General features: G+C 51.3%; 1 protein-coding gene across 3 annotated transcripts in view; it reads left to right on the top strand.

Moving 5' to 3' along the window:
* LOC140396973 (uncharacterized) overlaps window positions 1-16,935 on the top strand; it is a 115,086-nt gene that overhangs the window by 15,403 nt on the left and 82,748 nt on the right. The gene's annotated exons all lie outside the window — the stretch shown is intronic.

Raw genomic sequence — 16,935 nt, forward strand, 5'->3', positions numbered from 1 at the left:
AATGGCTTCAATGGGAATTCCCAATGACAGCAGCGGGAGCAGAGAATTGCGTTGCCAGCGAACGGCGCACCGCCTCCCACTGCCGGGAAACTCACCCAAGATTTGCTAGAAATTCCCATAAATCATTGATAAAATAAGTGACAATTTTTACTGATGGGGATTGAGAGAGATTCCCTAACGGATACCACTATCAGGCTGCCATTTTGTGCAGGCGGCCCGATAGCAAGATGCGGCAGCTGGGTCACCCCAAAACACATATCAGCGCCCACCCAGGATTTTTCACATCACCCCCAGTATGAGGCTGACCCAACACACCCCCCACTGACTGCCCCCACCAGAGACCCCAGTGGGAAAGACCCCCTCCTGTGACCCCCAATTACAGAGACCCCCACCTGAGAGTCCCTTCACCAGAGACCCTCCCAATTACAGAGACCCCCGTCAGAGATGACCATTACAGAGCCCCCAAATAGACACCCCTCAATTACAGAGACCCCCATCAGAGACCCCTCCTATTACAGAGACCCCCACCAGAGACCCCCATTACACACCCCCAACAGAGACCCCCCCATTACCAAGACTCCCACCAGAGACTCCCCATTAAAGAGACTCCCCATTACAGAGACCCCCACCAGAGACCTCCGATTACAGAGACCCCCACCAGAGATCCCCATTACAGAGACCCCCGCCAGAGATCCCCCGTTACAAAGACCCCCACCATAGACTCCCCATTACAGAGACCCCTACAGGAGACTGCCCATTACAGAGACCCCACCAGAGACCCCCATTACAGGGACCCCCACCAGAGACTCCCCATTACAGAGACCCCCAGCAGAGACACCCCAGTACAAAGACCCCCACAAAGACTCCCCATTATAGAGACCCAAAACAGAGACCCCCATTACAGAGACCCACACCAGAGGCTCTCAATTACAGAGACCCCCATCAGAGACCCCTCCAATTACAGAGACTCCCACCAGAGAACCTCCCAATTACAGAGACCCCCACCAGAGATCCACCATTACAAAGACCTCCACCAGAGATTCCCCATTACAGAGACCCCCACCAGAGACTCTCCATTACAGAGACCCCCATTACAGAAATCCCCACCAGAGACTCCCCATTACAGGGACCCTCACCAGAGACTCCCCATTACAAAGACCCCCACAAAGACTCCGCATTACAGAGACCCCCACCAGAAACCCCATTACAGAGACCCCCACCAGAGACTCCCCATTTCAGAGACCCCCACCAGCGACCCCCATTACAGAGACCCCCCATTACAGAGGCCCCCACCAGAGACCCCCCACCAGAGATCCCCCATGACAGAGACACCCAGCAGAGACCCCCGTTACAGAGACCCCCACCAGAGCCCCCCATTACAGAGACCCCCACCAGAGATCCCGATTACAGAGACCCCCACCAGAGATCCCGATTACAGAGACCCCACCAGAGACTCCCCATTACAGAGGCCCCCACCAGAGACCCGCATTGCAGAGACCCCCACCAGAGACTCCCCATTACAGAGACCCTCACCAGAGACCCGCATTGCAGAGACCCCCACCAGAGACTCCCCATTACAGAGACCCTCACCAGAGACTCCCCATTACAAAGACCCCCACAAAGACTCCCCATTACAGAGACCCCCACCAGAGACCCCCATTACAGAGACCCCACCAGAGACCCCCATTACAGAGACTCCCACCAGAGACCCCCATTACAGAGACCCCCATTACAGAGACCCCTATTACAGAGACCCCCATTACAGAGACCCCCATTACAGAGACCCCAATTACAGAGACCCCCATTACAGAGACCCCCACCTGAGACCTTCCATTACAGAGACTCCCACCAGAGACCCCATTACAGAGACTCCCACCAGAGACCCTATTACAGAGACCCCCATGACAGAGACCCCCACCAGAGACTACCCCCGATTACAGAGACCCCCACCAGAGACCCCCCATTACAAAGACCCTCACAAGAGACTCCCCATTACAAAGACCCCCACAAAGACTCCCTATTACAGAGAGCCCCAACAGAGACCCCCTTTACAGAGACCCACACCAGAAGCTCTCAACTACAGAGACCCCCATCAGAGACCCCTCCAATTACAGAGACCCCCACCAGAGAACCTCCCAATTACAGTGACCCCCACCAAAGATCCACCATTACAAAGACCTCCACCAGAGATTCCCCATTACAGAGACCCCCACCAGAGACTCCCCATTACAGAGACCCCCACCAGAGACTCCCCATTACAGAGACCCTCACCAGAGACTCCCCATTACAAAGTCCCCCACAAAGACTCCGCATTACAGAGACCCCCACCAGAGACCCCCATAACAGAGACCCCCCCACCAGAGACCCCCCATTACAGAGACTCCCACCAGAGACCCCCATTACAGAGATCCCCATGACAGAGACCCCCACCAGAGACTCCCCCCGATTACAGAGACCCCCACCAGAGACCCCCCCATTACAAAGACCCTCACCAGAGACTGCCCATTACAAAGACCCCCACAAAGACTCCGCATTACAGAGAACCCCACCAGAGACCCCCATTACAGAGACTCCGACCAGAGACCCCCATTACAGAGAACCCCACCAGAGACTCTCCATTACAGAGAACCCCACCAGAGATCCCCATTGCAGAGACCCCCATCAGAGACCCCGATTACAGAGACGCCCACCAGAGACCCCACGATTACAGAGACCCCCACCAGAGACCCCCCGATTACAAAGACCCCCACCAGAGACCCCGACTACAGAGACCCCCCCCGATTACAGAGACCCCCACCAGAGACCCCCCCGATTGCAAAGACCCCCACCAGAGACTCCCCATTACAGAGACCCCCACCAGACACCCCATTACAGAGACCCCCACCAGAGACCCCCATTACAGAGACCCCCATTACAGAGACCCCCACCAGAGATCCTCCATTACAGAGACTCCCACCAGAGACCCCCATTACAGAGACCCAAACCAGAGCGTTCCATTACAGAGACCCCCACTAGAGATCCCCATTACAAAGACCCCCACCAGAGACTCCCCGTTACAGAGACCCTCACCAGAGACTCCCCATTACAGAGACCCCCACCAGAGAACCCCCATTACAGAGACCTCCACCAGAGACCCCCATTACAGAGACCCCCACCAGAGAACCCCCATTACAGAGACCTCTACCAGAGATCCCCCATTACAGAGACCCCCACCAGAGACTCCCCGTTACAGAGACCCTCACCAGAGACTCCCCATTACAGAGACCCCCACCAGAGAACCCCCATTACAGAGACCTCCACCAGAGACCCCCATTACAGAGACCCCCACCAGAGAACCCCCATTACAGAGACCTCTACCAGAGATCCCCCATTACAGTGACCCCCACCAGAGATCCCCCATTACAGTGACTCCCAACAGAGACCCCCATTACAGAGACCCCCACCAGAGACCCCCCATTTCAGAGACCCCCACCAGAGATCCCCATTACAGAGACCCCCACCAGAGAACCCCCATGACAGAGACCCCCACCACAGAGTCCCCACGATTACAGAGACCCCCACCATAGACCCGCCAATTACAAAGACCCTCACCAGAGACTCCCCATTACAAAGACCCCCACAAAGACTCCCCATTACAGAGACCCCCACCAGAGACCCCCATTACAGAGACCCCCACCAGAGACCCCCATTACAGAGACCCCCACCAGAGATCCTCCATTACAGAGACTCCCACCAGAGACCCCCATTACAGAGACCCAAACCAGAGCCTTCCATTACAGAGACCCCCACCAGAGATCCCCATTACAGAGACCCCCACCAGAGACTCCCCATTACAGAGACCCCCACCAGAGAATCTCCATTACAGAGACCCCCACCAGAGATCCCCATTACAGAGACCCCCACCAGAGACTCCCCATTACAGAGACCCCCACCAGAGATCCTCCATTACAGAGACTCCCACCAGAGAACCCCCATTACAGAGACCGCTACCAGAGATCCCCCATTACAGTGACCCCCACCAGAGATCCCCCATTACAGTGACTCCCAACAGAGACCCCCTTTACAGAGACCCCCACCAGAGAACCCCCATTTCAGAGACCCCCACCTGAAACCACCATTACAGAATCCTCCACCAGAGACCCCCATTACAGAGACCCCCACCAGAGATTCCCCATTACAGAGACCCCCACCAGAGACTCCCCATTACAGAGACCCCCGCCAGAGACTCCCCATTACAGAGACCCCCACCAGATACTCCCCATTACAGAGATACCCACCAGAAGAGAGATCCCTGCCTGGAAGCCCCACGGTTATAACCCGCAATTATCTTAGGGAATAGGGACAATTAACCTCTCGTGAATCTTTCAGAATACGAGCTCAGCCGTTAAGGGGCGGGGGACCTTTAATCAATGTATAGTTGTTGTATATATAAAACTGGCCAGTTAGGCACGGTCAAGGCAGATTCAGTTGGGATCTACAGTGTGACTTATATAATAGTTATTGTAAATAAACTAAGTTTCTTTGAACTACTCGGTGTTAACTCCTTCGAGGCTTGTAAAAGCCCCATAAGAGACCCCTGCCTGGAAGCCCCATAAGAGAACATAGAACATACAGTGCAGAAGAAGGCCATTCGGCCCATCGAGTCTGCACCGACCCACTTAAACCCTCACCTCCACCCTATCCCCGTAACCCACTAATCCCATCTAACCTTTTTTTTGGACACTAAGGGCAATTTAGCATGGCCAATCCACCTAACCTGCACATCTTTGGACTGTGGGAGGAAACCGGAGCACCCGGAGGAAACCCACGCAGACATGGGGTGAATGTGCAGACTCCGCACAGACAGTGTGCGGCAAATCGAACCTGGGACCCTGGCGCTGTGAAGCCACAGTGCGAACCATTTGTGCTACCGTGCTGCCCTAAGACAGCTGAGAGGCTGATTTTGTTTCCTCTTCATTACCCCAGAATCACTAGCCGTAATTTCCTGGGATGGCAGCTTCGGGGTTGGCGCTGGAAAGACATTTTGGCTGTCTGTGTAAGGGCAGCTCCCCACTGCCAAACGCCTTTCCCCGAGGTGAACTAATGGGTTTGACGGCCACTTACCTGGAATGGTGGGAAGCCAATTAAGGCTGGTAATAAGCCGCTTACTTCCAATTTACCACATCGCAAGAGATTTTCCCTGGGACAGGTCATTCCATTTGTGTCAGGAGCCTAGAGTCAGCTTTACAGTGGGAGGTCTGAGCAGCATCACATTTAAGGGTTTATATTTAGTTTCCAGCAATAGTTCACAAAGTGGGTCTATCCTTTCGTAGCAGGCATGGCCCTTGCAGCCACTTCATGGAGTCCGATGTCTCCCCAGTGCTTGCCCTGCTACATTGGCAACTGCTTCCCTCGCACTGAAGGCATCTCTTGGTACCGCATTTGCTGATGACTACGCATCGCCCACCTTTCAAAAACCTTCCAATGCCAGAACCCAACCACCCTCCCCAAATTGCAAGGGGTACCCAGAGGTGTCACCTTATTTGGCCATCTCTGGGAAATCCCACCATTCGGTCTTCCAGGTTCCCGACCCGGAAATCATCAGGGTCGACAAGCAGATGGCAAAATTCAGCCCACTGCAGCTAGCTTTGTTCAGCCGTTATTTGCCATTCCACCCGTGACCAACCAACTTAGCACAGACCGTTAATGGAACTTGAGATCATCTTCAGCTGCACTATTCAGGAGCACAGCAGATGGTGATTTTAGCTAGTTACATTTATTTTGGCAATCAGATGCTCATTGGGCTTTGCAAAGTGGAATGTTTCCTAACTTCCAATAGGAATACCCCTCCCACAATATACACACGTACACGCATGAGTAACCATGACTGTGAGAGGGATCAGTTTGAGTGCATCAACGGGATTAGAAATGTCAAAATTCAATTATGCTTCACGTGCATTAAAATCACTTAGGAGTGTTATTCGCGGTATTTGCTGTGTACCGTATGGAATTCCTGTTCATGCAGGGCAAGAGGACTGTGCTTCATTCAAAATCTGGCTGTAATAATCCTTCGCATTAAGATTTGGAAGTGATGTTTTTTTCTGAAACATTCTTGCACAAAATACTGATCCCTTTATTTGATTTCTTGATAGTGAGGCAGATAAACTTGCAGGATAATACAATAGGAATATAGCTTAAATGCAAGACATCTGTAAATATAACATGGAAAATACACCGAAGGTGTATTGTAAAGTATGTAAAGTGAAAAGGATGGTTAACATTATGATCTCAGGCGTAAATCTTTCATTATAGTCAAAGAATCTGTACCCGAAATATTCCCCAATCTTTCCAAACACTGATACATTTTCATCATTTTCTGATTTAATTTAGGACAGGTTTGGGCTGCATGTTCTATTTTTTTAAATTGCATGTGAACCAGCAATGAAATATTATTTCCAGAAGCAATTTTGTTGAGTCTATCCTATGACTCATCCATTTGTGAATGATTATGTTATTTCATTGCATGTTCATTGTTTGCCCTTTTGAAGGGAATCTCGGAGCGTCATGTCTCTGCTAAACTGGATTCAGTGGTCAGGGAACTCTCCTGGGTGACTGCTCTGAAGGTTAACTGAGCCTGTTCCAGTGATGATTAGCTTCTTTTCCGCCAGCCTCATGCTGTTTTCTAATTACGTTGGCAGTACACAAACGTCCGGAGTGTGTCACACCAAATAAAGATAGATATCCTGTGTATGGACCATTATCAGTCTCTCTGACCTTGCACAGTGCACATGGGATGCTGGACCCCACTGCAACAAACAGATAATTGGAGTCACAGAATTCGAGTTAAGCAAGCTGTACAAGCCAATCCATTAGTAATGCTACTGCATGGGCAGCACGGTGGCACAGTGGTTAGCATTGCTGCCTACGGCGCTGAGGACCTGGGTTCAAATCCCGGCCATAGCGCACTGTCCGTCTGCAGTATGCACATTCTCCCCGTGTCTGCGTGGGTTTCACCCCCACAACCCAAAAATGTGGTGGATTAGCCACGCTAAATTGCCCCTTAATTGGAAAAAATAATTGGGCACTCTAAATTTAAAATTAAAAAAATAGTAATGCGACTGCATGAGGTTCTCTCAATTTTGCCCTTCAAAACAGAAGCACTGGACAGAATATTGTCAGTGGCGCGATGTTCTTGATGGTGGAACTCGAGGTATGTGCCACGTCTGTGATCTTCCTTTTTATTTGTTTCCCACACTATTACAATTAAATGGCATGACTCAGCGGACTTAGTTCGGGCGCATTTAGCGGGCTGTTTCTCAGAAGCTGTAGCGCCGAGAATCTCTCCGCCAAAGCTGCACTCAGAATGATTTCCTGGAATCACAGAATCATAGAATTTACAGTGCAGAAGGAGGCCATTCGGCCCATCACATCTACATTAGCCCTTGAAAGAGCTGACACCTCCACGCTATCCCATAACCCAGTAGTGCTGCGCAGGGTTCGTCCGGGGTTTGAACCCGGGACCTATCGCAATTTATCACAATGAAAATCCCTAATCATACCCGTAGACCAACGAGCCGACCATTACTGGAATGGCTGTCCACAAATCGGGTCGCCATTTGGGTTGGCAGCCCCGATCGCCCTCCTCCCTCTTCAGGCCCCCCCCCACCCACTTTAGCGACCTCCTCCCACACCACCCCTTCCCAAACTTCTCCAGGCAAGGCCCCATCTGGCCCCAATCCCTCGTACTCTCCCTGGCACCTGGGCACCTTGGCACTGCCAACCTGAGACCCTGGCGCAGTGCCTGGGTGGCACTGTCGGGGTGTTCGAGTGCCAGGGGGAGTGAAAGAGTACCGCACTGCCATTTCCAAGACCACACAGGGATCTCCAATGGCCCGAGAGACCTCCCGAGGTGTCATTAAGCCTGGTCCACGTTTACGTGGACCAGTACTAAATAGCGCCCTGGCGTGTTCGCCCAGGCACAGCCATTGAGTACCAGGTGCCGGGTGAATCCAGCGTCCAGGTAAAAGCTCATTTAAATATACAGATCTGGGGCGGGATTCTCCGCAATCGGCGCGATGTCCACCGACCGGCTCAAAAAGCGGCGCGAATCAGTCCGGGCTAGGCCCGCGCCGGACTGATTTCCACCCCGCCAGCACGCGGGAAAGGCCAGCTGGCGCGGAAATGACTTTGCCGTGTGGCGCATGCGCAGGAGCGTCAACGGCCGCTCACGGCATCCCCGTGCATGCGCAGTGGAGGGGGTCTCTTCCGCCTCCGCCATAGTGGAGACCATGGCGAAGGCGGAAGGAAAAGAGTGCCCCCACGGCACAGGCCCGCCCGCGGATCGGTGGGCCCCGATCGCGGGCCAGGCCACCATGGGGGCACCCCCCGGGGCCAGATCACCCCGCGCCCCCCCCCCCCCAGGACACCCCAGAGCCCGCCCGCGCCGCCTTGTCCCGCCAGTAAGAGTGGTGGTTTGATTCTCGCCGGCGGGACAGGCATTCCAGCAGCGGGACTTCGGCCCATTGCGGGCCGGAGAATCGCCGGGGGGGGGGGGGGCCTGCCAACCGGCGCGGCGCGATTCCCACCCCCGCCGAATATCCGGTGCCGGAGAATTCGGCAACCGGCGGAGGTGGGATTCACGCCAGCCCCCGGCGATTCTCCGACCCGGCGGGGGGTCGGAGAATCCCACCCCTGGATCTCGCCCCACCTGGCAGACGCGTCAGGTGACTCGCGATTGGCCCGACGTGGAGACCGATTTGGGGCTCCCGTGTGATTCACCCGTTGGGGTCGCTGAATCAGGTGGATTGGCCGTGATAAATTGCCCTTAGTGTCCAAAATTACCCTGAGGGTTGGGTGGGGTTACTGGGTTATGGGGATAGGGTGGAGGTGTGGACCTTGGGTGCTCTTTCCAAGAGCCGGTGCAGACTCGATGGGCTGAATGGCCTCCTTCTGCACTGTAAATTCTATGACCACGCCGAAAATCTAAGGAGCCAGTGGCGTTCGTGAGAGACACGGCGGGGGGGGAGGTTTTCAATGTGAAATCCATCATCAGCCGACATTGCAGCAGATGTGGGCGGGCTATAAAAGAGACTCCTGTTAAATACAGAGACTCTGCATCATAGCTATGGTTTTCTACCCAATTCCATGAGAACCTAAAGGTGGCTTGAGTGTTGTCGCAAATTGAAATTTCACTTGTAAACAATTCACGTTATGATGTATGCATTCTCATTCTTTGGTGAGGCTAGCTTATTCAGTGAGCCAACCGTCCAGGCATGCCTTGTCATTGGCTCGCATTGATGGCTACAGTCGAGTTCAGGATGTTTCCTTTATTGTGGAAGAAATAATGTGGTGTTGTTTTGTTCCCTCTTTATTCATGTTAGTGTCCAGAGTTGTACTTGTCACTCTGTGGAACATGATCGAGCTCAGCTGGCCCTCCCTTCTTTGCATTGCCCGAAATCACTCTCAGTGGGGTCGCTCTTTGGTAAACTCAAAGCCTTGGAAGGATTTTGTCAGCCAACACACTAAGATGGATCCATATTTGGATGCTAATTGACACCACCTATTAGACCACTCATTTTCTTACCTTGACTTTATTTTATTCATTCACAGGATGTGGGTATCCCTGGCTCGGTCAGCATAGGGGCATTTCACAGTAACTTCATTGCAGTATTAATGTAAGCCTACTTGTGACACTAATAAAGATTATTATTATTGTATATTGGCCATCTCTAATTGACCTTGGGTACTGAGTATCCACCACAGCCAGGATGCCAGGTTGTTCCTACTTCACTCCTCTATGTCCCAACCCCGTCCTCTGTCCTCCTATGGATCCCCCTTCCTCGTGTCCATGACCTGACCCCATTCCATACCGCACCCCACACCGTTCACCACTGACTGATCCGCACTAGTCCTAAGCATCCGTGCAAGCTGCCAATCTCCTCCACTCCGCCCTTATGCTGTAAAGTTCAACAAGGAAAACCGCTGATCTCAGATACAACTGCACAAAGTCAACTGGTGCAACACATCTTTAAACAAATGTGAACTGGGTGTGCCGTGATTCGAATGGGCTGTTGGCTTTATGCTAATGTGTGGTCACAGAATGTATTCAAAGGAAGACCCCTCCTGGGGCCAGTTTTGCCACCAAAACTCCACTGATATTCTCTCTGCATCTCAACCTGCCGTCGGGAAAGCTAGATTTTGCATCCCGCTCCCCTCTATTCAGTCACCACATTTCCCGCTCTTGTAGGCTCCATAAAATCTGTCCCACCCCCTCAACCCCGCCCCCACTTTTTTTCATTTTTGTCTCCAGATCCAGGAACCCAGGTTCGATTCCGATCTGCATGTTCTCCCCGTGTCTGCCTGGGTTTCCTCCGGGTGCTCCGGTTTCCTCCCACAGTCCAAAGATGTGTAGATTAGGTGGAGGCCATGCTAAATTGCCCCTTGGTGTCCAGAGATGTGCAGGTTGGGTGGAGTTGTGAGGATAGGGTGGGGGAGTGGGATGAGGCAGATTGCTCCTTCAGAGGGTCAGTACAGACTCAATGGGCTGAATGGCGTCCTTCTGCACTGTACGGTTCTATGATTCTACTGAACATTCTTAAATTTCAGCAGTTTTCAAAGGAGTTGACTTAATCTAATAGCCTGATTTTCAGGAGCCCCTGCCGGTGTGTTTTTAGGCCAGGGTAAGGTGGGGGTGAGTGGAGCACAAAAGAGAAGGAATGGGATTGCCTCCGGGTTCCCACCCATCCTGACCTCACAATGACTTTACGCTGAGGCGGGCAACGCGAGCCCTTTCCGCAATCGAGTGACCATTTCCAATTATTGACTCAATTGTAAGTCGGCGGGAGGATTTACTTAGCGTGAGGAAAGCCCAATATAGAACAGTCTTAGATTTCAGACAAGAAGGGAGGGTGGGCTGGAGGTTACTCCATCTGAGGACCCCTTCTGAATGCCTTCCCGCCCACCCCGCCAACCCCCCGACACCCTGGTCAAGGCACTCGCCCCAGACCTTCCTTACCCTCCCTGCCCTGGGATCCCTGAAACTTATCTTGGCTCCGATTCCGAAAATTGCGGCTCAGGAATCTTCCTGAAGTTGCTTTTCAGTCCAATGCAGCTCTTGCTGCTATTAGAATTGGGAAGCTGCCAGCTAATCAGACTAGAGCATGCTGGGGACTCCGATATGGCAGGGATGCGTTCCCCATCAAATCAGCACATGGCATTGAATGGAAACCCAAACTTCTGAAACATTCAGGCCTATGCCTTCCTGGTGCATCCACACAGATAAGACAACTGTTTCTGAAAACAAAAAATACTAACATTGTCCAACGTTACACAAGAACAATCAGGCAGCACCTACCTCTGCAAGGATAGCACTCGGTATTGATTTAAACATTAGCACAATCAGAATCCATAATTACATTGTCATGTATTCATGATTAATTATGTTGGCGTCTCTATGACAACAGCTAGTATGCAGTAAATTGCAAACACTTACCAACAGGAAGTGATGGGTTATACCCAGATTAGATGCTTCAAGTTGCAATCATTTATGTTGAAGTGCACCTGCCCAGGTCAGGGCTATGAGTCCCACTTAAATGTTGAACCACCAGATTTAAAACACAGCAACAAACTGTTTCAATTTTGTTCAAAGATGCATCACAGGAGTGATTAGCGTGTAAAATTTGACTCAGTGTCAGACCACAAGCTTGGATGTGAGGTTTAAGGATCATCTTCCATAATTTTAGGGAGGGAATTCCAGAATTTCCCTACCAGAAAATGTCGATATCATTTTGCATGCAAATGCACTCAAACAAACCCTGCAATCATTTGACATCAAAAGGTGTAATTTAGAATGAGTTTCACCGGCATTTTATGATATCAAATGTGATCAAAAGCGATCGAGGCATCAAAAGTGATCACTAGTATCAAAAGCAATCATTGGCATCAATAGGGTCCATCAGGCATCCCACCCCACACATTTCCCACATCCTCCATCCTTCGCCATTCAGCTCCACTCACTCACTCACATTTTCCCTCCCCACTCACACACTTTCCCTCTCCACTCAGCCTCTACTCACTTGCTCATACCTCTCATTCTCCTCAGTCCTCTCTCACTCCTCATCCCCTCCTCTTAGAGGAGGTAAAGGTACAAATATGTAGACAGATTATAGAAAAATGTAGGAGCAATAGGGTGGTCGTGATGGGAGATTTTAAGTTCCCCAACATTGAATGGGACTCATGTAGTGTTGGAGGCGTAGATGGAGCCGAATTTGTAAGGAGCATCCAGGACAGTTTTTTTAGAGCAGTATGTAAATAGTCCAACTCAGGAAGGGGCCATACTGAAAGGTTGATTAGAGTGCTGGACAGACATGTCCCTGTGAAAATGAGGGATAGAAATGGCAAGATTAGGGAACCAAGGATGACGGGTGGAATTGTGAGACTAGTTAAGATGAAAAAGGAAGCATACATAAGATCTAGGCGACTTAAAACTGATGAAGCTTTGGAGGAATATCGGGAAAGTAGGACAAATCTCAAACGATAATAAAGAGGGCTAAAAGGGGTCATGAAATATCTTTGGCTAATAGGGTTAAGGAAAATCCCAAAGCCTTTTATTCGTATATAAGGAGCAAGAGGGTAACTAGAGAAAGGATTGGCCCACTCAAAGACAAAAGAGGGAATTTATGCGTGGAGTCAGCGGAAATGGGTGAGATTCTTAATGAGTACTTTGCAAGGAGAGGGACATGACGGATGTTGAGGCTAGGGATGGATGTTTAAATACTCTAGGTCAAGTCGGCATAAGGAAGGGGGAAGTTTTGGGTATTCTAAAAGGCATTAAGGTGGACAAGTCCCCAGGTCCGGATATGATCTATCCCAGGTTACTGAGGGAAGCGAGGGACGAAATAGCTGGGGCCTTAACAGATATCTTTGCAGCATCCTTGAGCATGGGTGAGGTCCCGGAGGACTGGAGAATTGCTAATGTTATCCCTTTCTTTAAGAAGGGTAGCAGGGATAATCCAGGGAATTATAGACCTGTGAGCTTGACGTCAGTGGTAGGCAAACTGTTGGAGAAGATACTGAGGGATAGGATCTATTCACATTTGGAAGAAAATAGACTTATCAGTGATAGGCAGCATGGTTTTGTGCAGGGAAGGTCATGTTTTACAAACCTAATAGAATTCTTTGAGGAAGTGACAAAGTTAATTGATGAGGGAAGAGCTGTAGATGTCATATACATGGACTTCAGTAAGACGTTTGATAAAGTTTCCCATGGCAGGTAGATGGAAAAAGTGAAGTCGTATGGGGTTCAGGGTGTACTAGCTAAATGGATAAAGAACTGGCTGGGCAACAGGAGATGGAGAGTAGTGGTGGAAGGGAGTGTCTCAAAATGGAGAAAGGTGACTAGTGGTGTTCCACAGGGATCCGTGCTCGGACCACTGTTGTTTGTGATATAGATAAATGATCTGGACGAAGGTGTAGGTGGTCTTATTAGCAAGTTTGCAGATGATACTAAGATTGGTGGAGTTGCAGATAGCGAGGAGGACTGTCAGAGAATACAGCAAAATATAAATAGATTGGAGAGTTGGGCAGAGAAATGGCAGATGGAGTTCAATCCAGGCAAATGCGAGGTGATGCATTTTGGAAGATCTAATTCAAGAGCGGACTAAACGGTTAATGGAAGAGTCCTGGGGAAAACTGATGTACAGAGAGATCTGGGAGTTCAGGTCCATTGTACCCTGAAGGTGGCAACGCAGGTCGATAGAGTGGTCAAGAAGGCATACAGCATGCTTGCCTTCATCGGACGGGGTATTGAGTACAAGAATCGGCAGGTCATGTTACAGTTGTATCGGACTTTGGTTAGGCCACATTTGGAATACTGCGTGCAGTTCTGGTCGCCACATTACCAGAAGGATGTGGATGCTTTAGAGAGGGTGCAGAGGAGGTTCACCAGGATGTTGCCTGGTATGGAGGGTGCTAGCTATGAAGAAAGGTTGAGTAGATTAGGATTGTTTTCGTTGGAAAGACGGAGGTTGAGGGGGGACCTGATTGAGGTCTACAAAATTATGTGAGGTATGGACAGGGTGGATAGCAACAAGCTTTTTCCAAGAGTGGGGGTGTCAATTACAAGGGGTCACGATTTCAAGGTGAGAGGGGGAAAGTTTAAGGGAGATATGCGTGGAAAGTTTTTTACGCAGAGGGTGGTGGGTGCCTGGAACGCCTTGCCAGCGGAGGTGGTAGAGGCGGGCAGGATAGCATCATTTAAGATGCATCTAGACAGATATATGAACGGGCGGGGAACAGAGGGAAGTAGATCCTTGGAAAATAGAAGACAGGTTTAGATAAAGGATCTGGATCGGCGCAGGCTGGGAGGGCTGAAGGGCCTGTTCCTCTGCTGTAATTTTCTTTGTTCTTTTATTGTTCCTTCTGTACCCTCTCTCCACCAGGATTTCCCCACCATATCAGGGTTTAGGAGAGCTACATCCAAGAAGAATTCCAGAATAGTCAATGAGGCATGGTACATAGAGAGGCATGACCAAAAATAGGTGTTCAGATTAAGTGGAGTTAGAGACCCCAAGGCAAACTCAGATACAAGTAGAAGAGAGGGAAGAGGAGAAGAAAAGTAGGCGAAAGAGTTGGCAAGGAGATGAAAGAGAGAAGTGGAGAAGGAAGAAGAGGGGAAAAAGAAAAAGGAGTGGATGGGGAGGACGATAAGGAGAAATAGAAAAGGAAAATGTTGGGGCTAGGGAAATGGGAACAATTTTGATAGGAGAGCAAAGGCAGAGAAAAGCAGTTCAGGTTTTAATGAGGGAGGAAGGGGCAAATGGCTAAACTGTCCCTCTTTCCAAGCCTGAACTTCTTGTCATTGAAGGTGAGAAGTGTAGTGAGCTAAAATATGCTTCCCCATCCATGCCAACATTCTACAGCGGGGGGAAGCGGGGAGCGGTGGGGGGGTTGCCTGAGTGGCTTCACTGGGTCATTTCTGAGGACATTCAAGATTTAACCACATTGCTGTGGGTTTGGAGTCACATGTAGGTCAGATCAGGTAAAGTTGGCAGATTCCCTTCCCGAAGGAACTTTAGTGAACCAGATGGGTTTTTACAACAATCATTAGACTTGTACTTCCAGATTGAATCCAAATTTCACCATCTGTTGTGGTAGGATTTGAACCCCGGGTTCCCGAGCATGATTGTTGGTCTCTGGATTACAGGTTCAGTGAAAATACTTGTACCTCCCCTTAACTGCAGTACAGTACATCTGCCTTTCACGTCAACCACTTACATTCACAGAATTACAGCATCACAGAATTTACAGTGAAGAAGGAGGCCATTCAGCCCATTGAGTCTGCACCGGCCCTTGTAAAGAGCACCCCACCCAAGCCCACGCCTCCACCCTCACCCAGTAACCCCACAAAACCTTTTTGGGCACTAAGGGCAATTTATCACGGCCAATTCACCTAACGTGCACATCTTTGGACTGAGGGAGGAAACCGCAGCACCCAGAGGAAACCCACGCAGACACGGGGAGAACGTGCAGACTCCGCAGAGACAGTGACCCAAGCCGGGAATCGAACCCGGGACCCTGGAGCTGTGAAGCAGCCTTGCTAACCACTGTGCTACCGTGCCGCCCAGAATTCCTCACAGTGGCAGCAGGGGATGATGTACAACAGGACCTGTCCCTCTCCTGAAGATCCTGCCCCATCCCAAAAGATACTGTCATGATATTCAGGTAAACACCATAGCACATACATACTGATGGACAGATCAACAGACCAATCAACACACACACAACACCACAGCCAATCACAGGCAAGAGCATACACAGTACAAAACAGGGAACACCACACTTCCTGAGCATTCCAGCAGGAGACAGCTCAGGGCACAGAGCTCATAGCAAGCCACTCAGACATCCACCATGCGCTGAGTGCCACTACAAGATACTATTAGGAATAGGTCCACAGATTCTAGGGTTATGATCGAACCTCAGTAACCTGGGGCGAAATTCTCCAGAAACGGCGCGTTGTCCGCCGACTGGCGCTCAAAACGGCGCAAATCAGACGGGCATCGTGCCGCCCCAAAGGTGCGGAATGCTCCACATCTTTGGGGGCCGAGCCCCAACCTTGAGGGGCTAGGTCGGTGCCGGACGAATTTCCACCCCGCCAGCTGACGGAAAAGGCCTTTGGTGCCCCGCCAGCTGGCGCGGAAATGACATCTCCGGGCGGCGCATGCGCGGGAGCGTCAACGGCCGCTGACGGCATTCCCGCGCATGCGCAATGGAGGGAGTCTCTTCCGCCTCCACCATGGTGGAGACCGTGGTGGAGGCGGAAGGGAAAGAGTGCCCCCACGGCACAGGCCCGCCCGTGGATCGGTGGGCCCCGATCGCGGGCCAGGCCACCGTGGGGGCACCCCCCGGTGCCAGATCGCCCCGCGCCCCCTCCAGGACCCCGGAGCCCGCCCGCGCCGCCTTGTCCCACCGGTAAGGTAGGTGGTTTAATTTACACCGGTGGGACAGGCATTTTAGCGGCGGGACTTCGGCCTATCCGGGCCGGAGAATCGAGCGGGGGGGCCCGCCAACCGGCGCAGCGCGATTCCCGCCCCCGCCGAATATCCGGTGCCGGAGACTTCGGCAACCGGCGGGGGCGGGATTCACGCCAGCCCCCGGCGATTCTCCGACCCGGCGGGGGGTCGGAGAATCTCGCCCCAGTTTACCACTGTAAATAGATGTTAGTAATAAAACTGAGTTGTACCATTCGCAACCGTGTTGGTTCGTCTGTGTAGCAGAGTACCCAACACATCAGATACCGCTCCTGAAAATTCACCACTCCCCCCCCACCCCACCCACCCCCACCCCCCACACATTGAGAGTTGCATCCCTCTGAAGATTCTCCCCTCTCTTGAAGACTTCACCCCCTCCTGGAGATTCCAACCCTCTCCTGAACTTATGGCCTACGAAAGACCAAGAAGC

This window comes from Scyliorhinus torazame, chromosome 2, assembly GCF_047496885.1.
Source record: "Scyliorhinus torazame isolate Kashiwa2021f chromosome 2, sScyTor2.1, whole genome shotgun sequence".
In the NCBI taxonomy this organism is placed as follows: Eukaryota; Metazoa; Chordata; class Chondrichthyes; order Carcharhiniformes; family Scyliorhinidae; genus Scyliorhinus; species Scyliorhinus torazame.